The following is a 14,916-nucleotide window of genomic DNA, read 5'->3' on the forward strand; positions in this document are numbered from 1 at the left end:
TGATTGAAGTCAATTCTGACACTATCTACCTGGAAATAGTGTCAGATCCCACAGGTTAAGGCTCAGTCCCACAAGACTGCCCTCCACTTCAGATGCAAATCACAAGTCCAGGCTGTCACCTATGCTTCTGATCTATCAGCTACAAATCAGAGGTTCCATGACCCCCTTCTCAGGTTCAATTAATCTGCTAGAGCAACTCACAGAATTCAGGGAAACACTTGTGTTTACTAGTTTATTAAAGGATGTGATAAAGGATACAGATAAACAGCCAGATAAAGAGATACATAAGGTGAGATCGGGGAGGGTCCTGAGCACAGGAGTTTCTGTCCCCATGGAGTTGGGGTGCATCACCCTCCTGGGGTGAATGTGTTAGCCAACCTGGAAGCTCTCTGAACCCCGTCCTTTTTGGGTTTTATGGAGGCTTCATTAGGTAGGCATGGTGGATTAAATCATTGGCCATTGGTGATTGAGATCAATCTCCAGCCCCTCTCCCCTCCCTGGAGGTTGGGGAAGGGAGAAGGGAGACTTAAAGTTCTAACTTTAATCACATGGTTGGCTCCACTGGCAATCAGCCCCCATCCTGAGGTGAATTCCGAAAATCACTTCATTAACATAAAAAAAGACAACTTAGAAAATTCCAAGGGTTTTAGGAGCTCTGCCAGAAACTGGGACAAAGACAAAATACATATGTCTTATTACAAATTACATCACAGGTGTATATTTTCTCTCTCTACCTAGATTATAAATAAGCATGGCACCTTTGTCATCCTCTTCCTTCTTCTCTCCTAGGACCCAGACTAGTTCTAGGCACAGAAAATGCACTTAGTTGCTCAGTGGCTCAGGACATTAAAACCTTATTTGGTTCTCAAATGAAAAATGCCATCTATGAAGAAGTTATCAAACATCTCTCCTTTTATTGATCACAAGATGACCTAGGAAATCTTTGCATTATGATATAAACATGTGCCCACTGGAGGGTTCTTCTGGGTAACAGGGCTGGAAGAGCTCTCCTTTTCTAGCGACACTGAGAGCAAAAGGAAGCTGAGGACTCTGCAGATCGTCAACACAAGGTCTTAATATTTAAAAACAAAGAAAACAAAACAGGGGCCAGCTCTGTGGTGTAATGGCTAAGTTCGTGCACTCCACTTTGGCAGCCCGGGGTTCAAAGGTTCGGATCCCGGGTGCAGACCTACACACCGCTCATCAAGCCGTGCTGTGGTGGCGACCTCTATACAAAATAGAGGAAGATTGGCACAGACGTTAGCTCAGGGACAATCTTCCTTAGGCAAAAAGAGGGAGATTGGCAACAGATCTTAGCTCAGGGCCGATCTTCCTCACCAAAAAAAAAAAAAAAAACCAATATTACAGAAGTAACAGCTGGAGATAATGCTTTCTTTATGTTTTTTTTTAGCAAATCTTTGTATAGTGCTTACTTTGCACCAGGTGTTATTCTAAATGCTTTACAAATGTTAAATCATTTCGTCATAACCGACCTATGAGGTGGTGTGCTAATCTTTTAGCACCTGTTTGCTCTCCAATTCCCAGGTCTTTGCCTGGCTCTGCTCTATATCACAAGGGCCTGACCTATATCCTGCATTTCCCAGGCTTCTGTGTTCTGGTGGCTTCCAATTCGATTCAGCCAAATGGGAGGCACTGATGAGAGACTGGAGGGCAGGCATCAAGGAGAAGCCGGGGTATTCCTCCTTCTCACTCTCTGTCTCTGAGGCTTTAGGTCCTCCGAGTCAGTCCCATTCTAGTTCCCAGGGTGACCAGAGTCCCTTGGGTCCAGGAACCTGCCTCTTCCCCTTGGCTCTCTGGCCTGAAGTTGGTAGAAGTTTCCCGCTGTTGCTATTCTCTCAATTGTTTCACCAGCCCTTTTGTTTTTTGGCTTCTCAGATCTTCCATCAGCCATACAACCAATCTCCTATGATACATTCTCCCCTCTTTTAAATGTTTAGAGTGTCCTCCCTTTTTCTGTTTGGATCCCAACTTACTATGATCGTGACCTCTATTTTACATAAAAGAAAACCAAAGCAAAGTAAAATTAAGCAAATTTCCTCCAGGCACACAGCCAGCAAGTGGCAGAGTGAGGATTCAAACAGGCAGCAAAGGGGGTCCAAGATGGCGGTGTAGGAAGACCCTGACTCACCTCCTCCCACAGACACACCAAATATACACCTACATATACGGCAGTTACTCCAGAAGAAGAACTGAGGGCTGATTGAACAGCTTCTGCACAACAAACAAGAGAGGGACCACACAGAGATGGGTAGGAGAGATGGAGACTTGGTATCTACAGGAACCCCAACCCCAACACAGCAACCTGCGTCAGGGAGGGATAGCACCAAGGAGCCCACACGCAGGCTTGCCCACCCTAGGGCACAGTGGAAAAAAGCAGTTTATTTTATTTTATTTCTTCTTTTTTCTTTTTCTTTTTTTTTTTTTTGGTGAGGAAGATTGTCCCTGAGCTAACATCTGTGCCAGTCTTCCTCCATTTTGTGTATGGGATGCTGCCACAGCTTGATGAGTGGTGTGTAGTTCCATGCCCAGGATCCAAACCTGTGAATCTCGGACTGCCGAAGCGGAGCATATGAACTTAACCACCATGCCACCAGGCCAGCCCCCAAAACAGCAGTCTAAAGGGCACCTAGACTATAAGAGAAGGAAATCAATTTAATAACCTAAAGCATCTGCCAAATGGGTAGGGAACTGCTAAAACTCTCTCCACTTGCTGTGGAGAGTTGGAGAGTTGGAGAAGCCCACAAGCACCATTTTTTGCATTCTCCCTCCACCTTGAGAATGCAAGCAGGAGTATGGACCAGACACTCTGCTGGCCTGCTAAGGCCACCTCAGCATGCCCCAGCCTGTGCCCACCCCAGCCCCAGCCATCTCACCAAGGTGGCTTTGGCACAGTGCACCCCGGGAACCCCGGCCCATGCCCACTCCAGCTCCTGCCAGCCTGCCAAAGCTGCCTGGCACGGGCATTCTACACAGGGGACAGTCTTACACAAGACCACTCTTTCAAGACTGGGAGAGGTAGCTATTTTACCTAACTCATAGAAACAAACACAGAAAGTCAAATAAAATGAAGAGACAGAGGAATACATTACAAATGAAAGAGCAAGATAAAACCCCAGAAAAAACCCTAATGAAATGGAGATAAGTACTTTACCTGATAAAGTGTTCAAAGTAATGGTCATAAAGATGCTCATCAAACTTGGGAGAAAAATGGAGGAACACAGTAAGACTTCAACAAAGAGTTAGAAAATATAAGAAAGAACCATTCAGAGTGAAGAATACAATAACTGAAATGAAAAATACACTAGAGGGAATCAAAAGCAGATTAGACGATACAGAGGAATGGATCAGCAATGTGGAAGACAAAATAGCAGAAATCACCCAATCAGAACAGCAAAAAGAATTTTTAAAAATAAGGATAGTTTAAGGGACCTCTGGGACCACAACAAGTATACTAACATTCTCATTATAGGTTTCCCAGAAGGTGAAGACAGAGAAAGAAAGAAAGAAAACTTATTTGAAGAAATAATGGCTGAAAACTTTCCTAAGCTGGGGAAGGAAACAGATATCTAGGTCCAGGAAGCACAGAGTACCAAACAAGATGAACCCAGAGAGATCCACATCAAGACATGTTATAGTTAAAATGAAAAATTTAAAGATAAAGAGAGAATCTTAAAGGCAGCAAGAGAAAAACAAGTCACATCCAAGGGAAACCCTCATAAGACTATCAGCTGGCTTTTCAGCAAAACTTTGTAGGCCAGAAGGGAGTGGCATGATATATTTAAAGAGATGAAAGGAAAAAACTTACGACCAAGAATACTCTATTCAGCAAAGTTATCATTCAGAATTAAGGAGAGATAAAGAGTTTTCCAGACAAGAAAAAACTAAATGAGTTCATCACCACTAAATTGGCCTAACAAGAAATGTTAGAGTCTTCTTTAAGTGTAAAAGAAAAGGCCATAACTAGAAATAAGAAAATATGTGAAAGAAAAACTGTCACTGGTAAAGGCAAATATTTAGTAAAGGCAATGGATCAGCCACTTAAAAAGCTAATATGAAGGTTAAAAGACAAAAGTAGTAAAACCAACTATAACTACAATAAATAGTAAAAGGATACACAAAATAAAAAGATGTAAAATATGATGTCAAAAACATAAAATGTGGGAAGGGGGAATAAAAATGTAGTGCTTTTAGAATGTGTTTGAACTTAAGCGACTATCACCTTAAAATAGACTGCTGTATACATAAGTTGATATATATGAACCTCCTGGTAACCACAAACCAAAAACCTATAATAGATACACAAGAAATAAAGAGAAAGGAGCCCAAACCTAACACTAAAGAAAACCATCAAACCACAAAGAAAGAGACCAAGAGAAGAAGAAAGGAGCAGAGAACTACAAAAACTACCGGAAAACAACTGACAAAATGGCAATAAGTACATATCAATCAATAATTAGTTTAAAGGTAAATGGACTAAATGCTCCTATCAAAATTCATAGGGTGGCTGAACAGACAAAAAAACCAGACTCATCTATATGTTCCCTACAAGAGATTCCAGATCTAAAGATACACACAGACTGAAAGTGAAGGGTTGGAAAAAGATATTCTATGCAAATAGAAATGAAAAGAAAGCCAGGGTAGCAATACTCATATCAGACAAAATAGACTTTAAAACAAAGGCTGTAATAAAGGACAAAGCAGGATATTACATAATGATAAAGGGGTCAATCCAAGAAGAGGATGTAGCACTCATAGATAGTCATGCATTCAACATAGGAGCACCTAAATATATACAGCAAATATTAACAGACATAAAGGGAGAAATTGACAGTAATGCACTAATAGTAGGGGACTTTAAATACCCCACTTACATCAATGGATAGATCATCCAGACAGAAAATCAATAAGGAGACATTGGCCTTAAACGACACATTAGGCCAGATGGACTTAATAGATACATACAGAACATTCTGCCCAAAAACTGCAGAATGAGTAGTCTTTTCAAGTGTACATGGAACATTCTCCAGGCTAGATCACATGTTAGGCCACAAAACAAGTCTCAATAAATTTTAGAAGAGTGAAATCACATCAAGCATCTTTTCTGACTACAACAATATGGAACTAGAAATCAATTACAAGAAGAAAACTGGAAAAAACACAAACAGGTGGAAAGTAAACAACATGCTACTAAATAACCAATGGGTCAATGAAGAAATCAAAGAGGAAATTAAAAAAAAATGAAAATGGAGGAGCCAGCCTGGTGGTGTAGCGGTTATGCACGCGTGCTCTGCTGCGGCAGCCTGGGGTTCGGATCCCAGGCGTGTACCAACACACCGCTTGTCAAGCCATGCTGCGGCGGCATCCCATGTAAAGTGGAGGAAGATGGGCACGGATGTTAGCCCAGGGCTGATCTTCCTCAGCAAAAAGAGGAAGATTGGTGACAGAGGTTAGCTCAGGGCTAATCTTCCTCACACACACACAAAAAAAATGAAAATGGAAAAACAACTTTCCAAAATCCATGGGACACAGCAAAAGCAGTTCTAAGAGGGAGGTTCATAGTGATATACGCCCACCTCAAGAAACAAGAAAAATCTCGAATAAACAATCTAACTTTACACCTAAAAGAACTAGAAAAAGAAGAACAAACAAAGCCCCAAGTTAGTAGAAGGAAGGAAATAATAAAGATCAGAGAGGAAATAAATGAAATAGAGACTAAAAATAGGTAAAGGGAATTAAGAGGTACAAACTTTGAGTTATAAAGTGAATGGCTTATGGGGATTTAATGTACAACATAGGGAATATAACTCAATATTATTGTAATAACTTTGTAGAGTGACAGATGATAACTAGACTTATCATGGTGATCATTTTGTAATGTATATAGATATTGAATCACTATGATGTACACTTGAAACTAATAGGATATTGTACATCAATTATACTTCAATAAAAATTTAAAAATAAAAATAAAAATGAATAAAATAAAATAAATTTAAAACAGGCAGCAGAGTCCATAGCCATCACTATTGTTGTGTGTAAGAAATTATCTTCACTCCATCCCCAGGAGATGCTATCTAAATCAACATTTCTCAAACTTTTTGGTCTTAGGACAAATTTACACTCTAAAACATTACTGAGGACAATGAAGTGCTTTTGTTTCTGCAGGATAGAGAGAAAATCTATTTTCTTTTTTTTTGTGAGGAAGATCAGCCCTGAGCTAACATCCATGCCAATCCTCCTCTTTTTGCTGAGGAAGACTGGCCCTGGGCTAACATCTGTGCTCATCTTCCCTCACTTTATATGGGATGCCGCCACAGCACGGCCTGACAAGCGGTGCATCGGTGCGCACCCAGGATCCAAACCCGGGCCACCAGCAGCAGAGCGTGCGCACTTAACCGCTACGCCATGGGGCCGGCCCCCAAAAATCTTTAAATTAGAAAGAGAAAAATGACATATCACATTTTGAGGAACAACTATTCAAATTAAGTGGGCTTCTCATCAGAAACTATGGAGGCCAGAGACAGCAGAATAAGTCGTTAAAGTGCAGAAAGAAAAACCTGTAAAAACAGAATTCTGTATTCCATGAACATGACCTTCAAGAATACAAGTAAAATGAAAATATTTTAAGACAAAAATAACACCAGTAGAATTTGTTGCCAGGAAATCTGCGTTACAAGAAATGCAAACGGAAGTACTTCACGCTGAAGGGAAACGCCACCAGAAGGGAGCTCAGAATTTAGGAGGGAGTGCAGAGCATAATCAATGGCTCATATCTGGGAAAATATTGAAGATTATTTTTTCTCTTAATTTTAAAAAGATACATGTGATGGTTTAAATCAAAATTATAACATTTTGCTTTTTATAATTCTAACATCTTTTAAGTTCATAATCAGTGATCTGTTAAAGTTAGCATATGCTGGCTCATGAGAACCAATTGTTAAATTTTCAAGAAATTTGTGAACCAGCTGAAGATACATTGGTAGCTAGAAATTGGCCATGGTAGGAATATTTACACTATGTAAATCAGCAAACACTGTAAACTGAGCTTCATTGATATCTCTCTCTCTTTTTTTTTTTTTGTGAGGAAGATCAGCCCTGAGCTAACATCCATGCTAATCCTCCTCTTTTTGCTGAGGAAGACCGGCTCTGAGCTAACATCTATTGCCAATCCTCCTCCTTTTTTTTTCCCCCCAAAGCCCCAGTAGATAGTTGTATGTTATAGTTGCACATCCTTGTAGTTGCTGTATGTGGGACATAGCCTCAGCATGGCCGGACAAGCGGTGTGTCAGTGCGCGCCCGGGATCCGAAACCCAGGCCACCAGTAGCGGAGCATGCGCACTTAACCGCTAAGCCACGGGTCCAGCCCTATTGATATCTCTTTTAGAGCCAGTTGTCAAACATTAACCAGCATACCATTGTACATAATTTATGTAGATATAATACATATGACAACTATAGCACAAAGGATGGAGAGGTGGTCTTAATGGGTCTATATGATAGCCAGTTCTCTATGTTATTCATGAACCAATACTGTGTTAACTCTAAGTATGCAATAAAAAGTTAAGGATGTATATTTTAATCCCTACAATAACTTCTAAAAAACTAACACAAAGAGAAAGGGCTAAAAGGTCAATAGATAAATTATAATATAATTCTTTTAAAAAATTCAAATAATCCAAAGGAGGGCAAGAAGAACAAAAAAAAGAGGAGGAAAAAACCCAAATAAAAAAATGGCACTTTCAACAGGAAAGGGCCACATGCTGGACGATAAAACTTGTCTCAACAGGGGCTGGCCACGTGGCATAGTGGTTAAGTTCACACGTTCCGCTTCGGTGGCCCAGGGTTTGCAGGTTCAGATCCTGGACATGGACCTACACACCACTTATCAAGCCATGCTGTGGCGGCATCCCACATATAAAGCAGAGGAAGACGGGCATGGATGTTAGCCCAGGGCCAATCTTCCTCAGCAAAAAAAAAAAAAAAAAAACCTTGTCTCAACAAATTTACAATGATCGAAATCATAGAGGGTATGTTCTCCATATATAAGCCACACCATAATGGCATTAAATTAAAAACCAATAAATATCTCGGAAATCGCAAATATCTGGAATTACAATTCTCTCCTAAACAATTCATAGGTCAAAGAAGTAATCACAAAGAGAATTAGAAAATATTTCAAACTCTGTGATAATGAAAGATAAACTTTTCAAAATTTGTGGGAAACAGCTAAAGCAGAGCTTAGAGGAAAATTTATACTTTGAAGTGTTTATATTAGAAAAGAAGAATAGGCCTAAAGTCAACGATAAGAAGCTAGAATAAGAAAAGTAAAACAAACCTAAAGTAAGTAGAAGTTAATATTTAACAAATATTCCTTCTCTTTTTCTTTCTAAGGGGCGTGAGAAAACTTTTGGGGGTGATGAGAATATTCTGTATTCAATTGTGTTGGTTCACCAGTGTGTACATTTGTCAAATCGTTAAACTGTACACTTTAAATGGATGCAGTTTATTTTGTTTTGTTTTATTTTTCATTTTACAGTTTATTTTTTTTATTGAAGTAACATCGGTTTATAACATTATATAAATTTCAGGTATACCTCATTGTATTTTTATTTCTGTGAAGACTACATCCTGTTCACACCCAAAGAATAATTACCATCAGTCACATGTGCCCTTTTACTCCTTTCCCCCGCCCCCCACCCTCTGTCCCCTCTGGTAACCACCAATCTAATCTCTACATCTATGTGTTTGTTTGTTGTTTTTATCTTCCACTTATGAGTGAAATCATAAGGCATTTGGCCTTCTCCTTTCTCGTCTGACTTAATTTGCTTAGCATAATACCCTCAAGGTCCATCTAATTGTTTGCAAATGGCAGCGTTTAGTTTACTGATGGTGGTGGTGGTGGGTGGTAATGGAGATTGCATAAGGTTTTATGGTCCTTGATAAGAACTTTAGTTTTTATTCTGAAAGTGATCAGAATCCCTTGGTGGATTTTGAATAGAGGAATGCAACGATCTGACTCACATTCCTGCAAGGATTGCATGAGATAACATATATAGGGTACTCAGTTCAGTGCTTGACTCAGTAAATAACAGATATTCCTTCTGTTTTCTTTTCTAAGGCAGTGGAGAACAAAAGGGCAATGCAGGCCACTCTGTGAAACGTGAAACAATACCACCATCTAGTGGGAAAAATCCTGATTGTTTTATAAGCAAAGCCTTAAAAGTTTATTTAACGGAGAATGAGAAGTTAAAACAAACTACTGTATTTCCCATAGAATTAAATAAATCTTGCTGTAAATCAGAACTTCCTTATCTGAAGGGATTTAAAGACAAGGTAATATAGTTTCCAAGACACTACTTTGTTCTATTTCTCCTACCAGGTGCGATTCTTTCCCTGAAGAGGTATTTCTTTCACGGCTTCCACCTCAAACATGGGTGAGGCTTCATTTTTACCCCAGTTTTTAGTTGTAAGTCACACTGTCCCTGCACGATCTCATTCATAGGCACTCTTGTAATTACCATATATGAGCATTTAAAAGCTTTATCTTTTAGCTCCTGGCCAGACCTTTATTAAGACTCCAAGTTCTAGATCCAACTTCAAGGCATGTCCTCAACTATATATTCCCATAGCATCTCAATCTCCATGTATCAAAACCAGAACTCATCATATTGTTACCGCCAAAGGTGGCGGGTCATCTGCCTGCAGCAAGACATGCCAATAGTTGAGAGGCAAGGTAGTAGCAGAGGAAGGACTTTAATACAGCTTGCTAGCAAGGGAGGAAATGGCTGACTAACGTCCAAAAGAACCATCTTACAGAACAAACACTACAGGCCAGTTATATAGGGGGCTGGTCTCTGGGGGGCGTCAGACATCTGGTCTTAGTTCCTGATAGTCTTGTTTTACTGGACATGCATCAGAGACTGGAGCAAAGCCCTATACCCTGATCTTTCAGTTGTCATTGATGATGGCCATCAGCATAGACTCTCTGTCCCGGGGGTCAGCACATTTCTAAGGAACTCAAAAGAACAAAGTTATCAACTTATAGCAGCTGGAAGGGGCCATAAAATCTACAGAGCACGTCTGGGTTAGTTAATCAGAGGTCATTCAAAGTTACAACATGGTTTCTTTTCTGCAATATGGCTTCCCTTACGTCAACCCTGTGTTGAGCCGGTATCAATATCTCACCCCAAATCTCTTTCTATCCTTCCTACAATATGTTGTAAATGAGAGGAAATGCAGTTGCTCACGCAGGAACCTAGAATTCATCTTTGATTCTTTCCCTTCCCTTTCTCCTTATGTCTAATCAAGTAGCCAGTGTTGTCTATTCTATCTCAAAAATTATTTCTCAAACCCAGCCAGCTTCATTACTCATTTGGGCTTTTTTGTTTGTTTGTTTTATGCTGAGGAAGATTAGCATTGAGCTAACATCCATGCCAATCTTCCTCTACTTTATATGTGGGTTGCTGCCACAGCATGGCTGATGAGTGGTGTAGGTCTGCGCCTGGGATCCAAACCTGCAAACTCGGGCTGCCAAAGCAGAACACACCGAACTTAACCACTATGCCACGGGGCCAGCCCCTCATTTGGGCTCTTACTGGTCTCCTTCTACTCTTGTTTTCCTTCAATCTGTGCCACAAAATAGAATGATCAACTTTTTCTTTCTCCCTTTTCGCTCCCTCTCTCTACTCTATTCATGATGATTTATTAACTGTCCATTTCAAGTTATTTGTCTGGGGGCTGGCCCCATGGCTTAGCGGTTAAGTGCGCGTGCTCTGCTACTGGCGGCCCAGGTTCTGATCCCAGGAGCGCACTGACACGCTGCTTCTCCGGCCATGCTGAGGCGGCGTCCCACATACAGCAACTAGAAGGATGTGCAACTATGACATACAACTATCTACTGGGGCTTTGGGGAAAAAAAAGGAGGAGGATTGGCAATAGATGTTAGCTCAGAGCCAGTCTTCCTCAGCAAAAGAGGAGGATTAGCATGGATGTTAGCTCAGGTCTGATCTTCCTCACAAAACAATAAATAAATAAATAAACAAACAAATAAATAAATAAATAAAACAAAACAAAACTCAAATTATTTGTCTGTACACTGGGTTTTGTAATTGTAGGGGAGGAAGACAATTTCTCTACCCTCTAGGTCCTTCTGGCTGGCCTAAGAATTAAATTGACATGAGACAGAATGACAGGAGAAAATCAAACAAAGTTTAATTACATATATACATGGGAGAAACCCTGGAGAACTGAGTAACTTGCCAGAATGGCCAAAGCTGTCATCTTAAATACCATCTTCAGCTAAAGACAAAGGAAGATGTTGGGGGTAGTGGTTTGGGGCTTCAAAGGGGAGGAAGGCAATTTACATGGAGAGGGAAGTGCAAATGGGCCAACTATAGACAATGAGACCTGAGAGAGACATTTTACATTTCACTACAGTTATCTTATGGTATTAGCTCCTTTCTGGAACAGGACTTTTATCGTAAGTCTTTTAGGCAGTTAGGTAGGGAGGTCAAACTTTCTTTCAAAGTCTTTTTGTCCTTAAAAATAAAGACAATGAGCCACATTTTGGGGTGGCCAATTCTGATCCCCCACATAATACTGAGGAAAAATATTTTTAAGGTATTTATTTACACATATTTAATGCATGAATATGCTCTCAGGGTTAAAATTTATATAGTAAAGATAAATCAGAAATCCCTTTTGACGTTCCCTTCCACTCCCCTCCTTAGATGCAAAAGTTATTACAAATCACTGCATTGAATGATCATTCAATGATCAATTCATTCATTGAATGAAATCATTCATTCAATTGTTCAACAAATATATATGAAGATCCATTATGTGTTGGGCACTCTGCTTAATAATGACCAAAATCACATCTTAGTGAAGTTTATACATTTACAGTCAGAAACAAAAAAAGACATTAAGTAATCACACAAATAAATGTACAACTGCAGCTCACTTAAAATCTAGGAATGAGAGGTACCTGCTGCCATAAGAGCATACATTAGAGAGTCTTGACCTGATCAGCGAGGTCAGAGAAAGATTTCTGAGAAATGACTATTGACCTAGAGCTGAGTGGTCCAATACAGTACCCACTAATCACATGCGGCTACTTAAATTTAAATTAACTAAAATTAAATAAAATTTAAAATTCAATTCCTCATTCTCACTATCCACATTTCAAGCACTCAAAAGCTACACATGGCTAGTAGGTACCAAATTGGACCATGCACATATAGAACATTTGAACATCTCAGAAAGTTCTATCAGACAGTGCTCAGTGAAAGAATGAATAGGTGTTAACCAGGCAGAGAAGGAAAGGAAGAACATGCCAGGCAAACAGAGCCCCAAATGGCAGGAGGCATCATGGAGAGAGTAAAGGCCTCACAGAGAGCCCGTGTGCCCCGTCGCTCTTAGGAGGCGTAGAAGAGGACCAGGAAAAGCGGTCGAAAATGAAGCAGGATAGGACATATATCTTCCAAATTGCTAGAGGAAAAAAATTAAACAAACAAAAATCAATGCAATGAAAGAGAGTGTAAGAAAATAAGAAGCAAAGGAAACAACAAAAGTGCTCAGTAAATAGAGGGAAAAAAAGATGGCAGAGATGAGATCAAATACATCAGATCTAAATTTGCATACTATGTACAGGAGGCTGTGTTAATCTGCTGGAGGGAAGATACTACACTCAGCACAGCAGCTGCAGGGGCCGGGCAAGAGAATTAAATGTGTTTATGAGAGGAACCACCACCCTTAAGTCTTTGAGGGTGGCATTACTTTCTGCCATTACCCCAGGCATGTGATGCGGTTTTTAATTTCCATGTGGAGACAGTTTTAGGGCTTCTACTTTGCCTTTTCTACTACAATAATTCTTACTTATGAGTGAAGGTACTAATGCGAGGGGCTGCCAACTTCTAAATACAGCATTCCAAATGGGAATGATATTTGGGAAGCAGAGAAATAATCTTTGACCTCTGGTTGACTGTTATCTATGGATTATCTCTCCTCTCTCTGAAGATATTAATTATATTTATCATAGAGCCTTAGGATTTTTGCTCTATCACTTTTTCCTTTGATGTTAACTTTTCTACTTGATGATTTTTGATATCTTTTTTTTTATGTCGTTGGTTATGCACAAATGATGATCCTTGGTTGTCTCTCTTCAGCTTTGTATTTGGGAATCCCTGTTCACCAGTCGTTCTGTTTTACATGACCTACCTCCAGAGACTGTGGCAAAGGAGTAAGACCATACTTGAATAGAGAGTCAGCTGGTAGTTTGTCTTCTGGGATTTGTTGCTCCCCTCTGCTCCTAAAATTCATTAGCCACTGGGGCATTTCTCTGCCTTTCCATGAGCATTTCTCACACTGCCTTAGCCTATGGACAAAGATAGTGATAGTTTATTATGGGTGGACATGAGGGAACTACCAACTTCTCTAATTAATCACCCTGATAAACACCCCAGAGCCACCTCTCACTTCTTGTATCTAGGCTTGGTGCTCCCCTAAACCTTTATACACTCTACCCAGAGTCATCAATTGTTAAAGTTTTGCCCCACTTTTTCTATCATTTTCTCAATCTGTTTATCTAATATATATTCTTTTTTTGAACTTTTTGAGAAAAGATGCAGAAATCATGCCCTAAATATTTCTGTGTGTATTTCCTAAGAATAAGGCCATTCTCTTATATAACCACAATTATCGAAATCAGGAAATTTAACATTGATAAAAAATGCTCTTATCTAATCCATAGTGCATATTCAGATTTCATTATTGTCTTAAAAATATATTTTATAGCAGTAATTATTTCTAGTCCAGGATCTAATTTAGGATCACGTATTGCATTTAATTATCGTCTCTTTTTTTGTGAGAAAGATCAGCCCTGAGCTAACATCCATGCCAATCCTCCTCTTTTTGCTGAGGAAGACTGGCTCTGAGCTAACATCTATTGCCAATCTTCCTCCTTTTTTTCCCCCAAAGCCCCAGCAGATAGTTGTATGTCATAGTTGCACATCCTTCTAGTTGCTGTATGTGGGACGCCGCCTCAGCATGGCCGGAGAAGCGGTGCGTTGGTGCACGCCCGGGATCTGAACTCGGGCCACCAGTAGTGGAGAGCACGCACTTAACTGCTAAGCCACCGCGCCGGCCCCCTCATATCTCTTTACTTTCCTTTAATATGAAGAGTTCCTCAGTTTTCTTCTCCTTCATGGCCTTGCTATTTTTGAAAAGTATATATCAGTTATTTTATAGAATGTCCTTCAATTTGGGTTGCCTGATGTTTTCTTTATGTTTAGATTCAGGTTATGCATTTTTGACAGGATTAACTCAGTACATAATATCAAAAGGCTTGTTCCAATATTGGTGATGTTAGCCTTGATCACCTAATTGAAGTGATATGCTCTGTTGGTTTGCAAATTGGCCCCCATATACAGAGGGCAAGGAGAGACGGAAGCAAGAGGCAGACCACTCCAGATTGGTAGGTGGCAGGTTTAATAAGAAAGAAAACTTACATATGAGTCTTGCCTTAAGTGGCTGCAAGAGAAGTAGATCTCCACATTAGCCTGCCAGAATCTTAAAAGTTTATATAGAGGCCTTAACTGGGTTCAGTCATGTACACTGTCCAGATGGTCTCAATAACATCACTCTCTCAAGGCTACGTCTTTGGAACAGCTCCCACTGTGGGAACAGTGGGCAGATGTACATTCCAAGGACAGGAGAGGGGGTGAGGAGCCTTCAATTGCCTGGGTCCAGCTCGTGGGTCAACCTGTGGTCACGTCCTCTCAATAATCTCCTCCAGCAGGTTCCAAGTTTATCATGGTGAAGTTAACTATTTTTTCCCTTTGTAATTAATAAGTAATTTTTAGGTAGATACTTTGAGACTATGTAAATGTCCTATTC

The sequence above is a fragment of the Ceratotherium simum genome, chromosome 23 (assembly GCF_057802395.1).
Source record: "Ceratotherium simum simum isolate JZ-2026a chromosome 23, ASM5780239v1, whole genome shotgun sequence".
Lineage (NCBI taxonomy): Eukaryota > Metazoa > Chordata > Mammalia > Perissodactyla > Rhinocerotidae > Ceratotherium > Ceratotherium simum.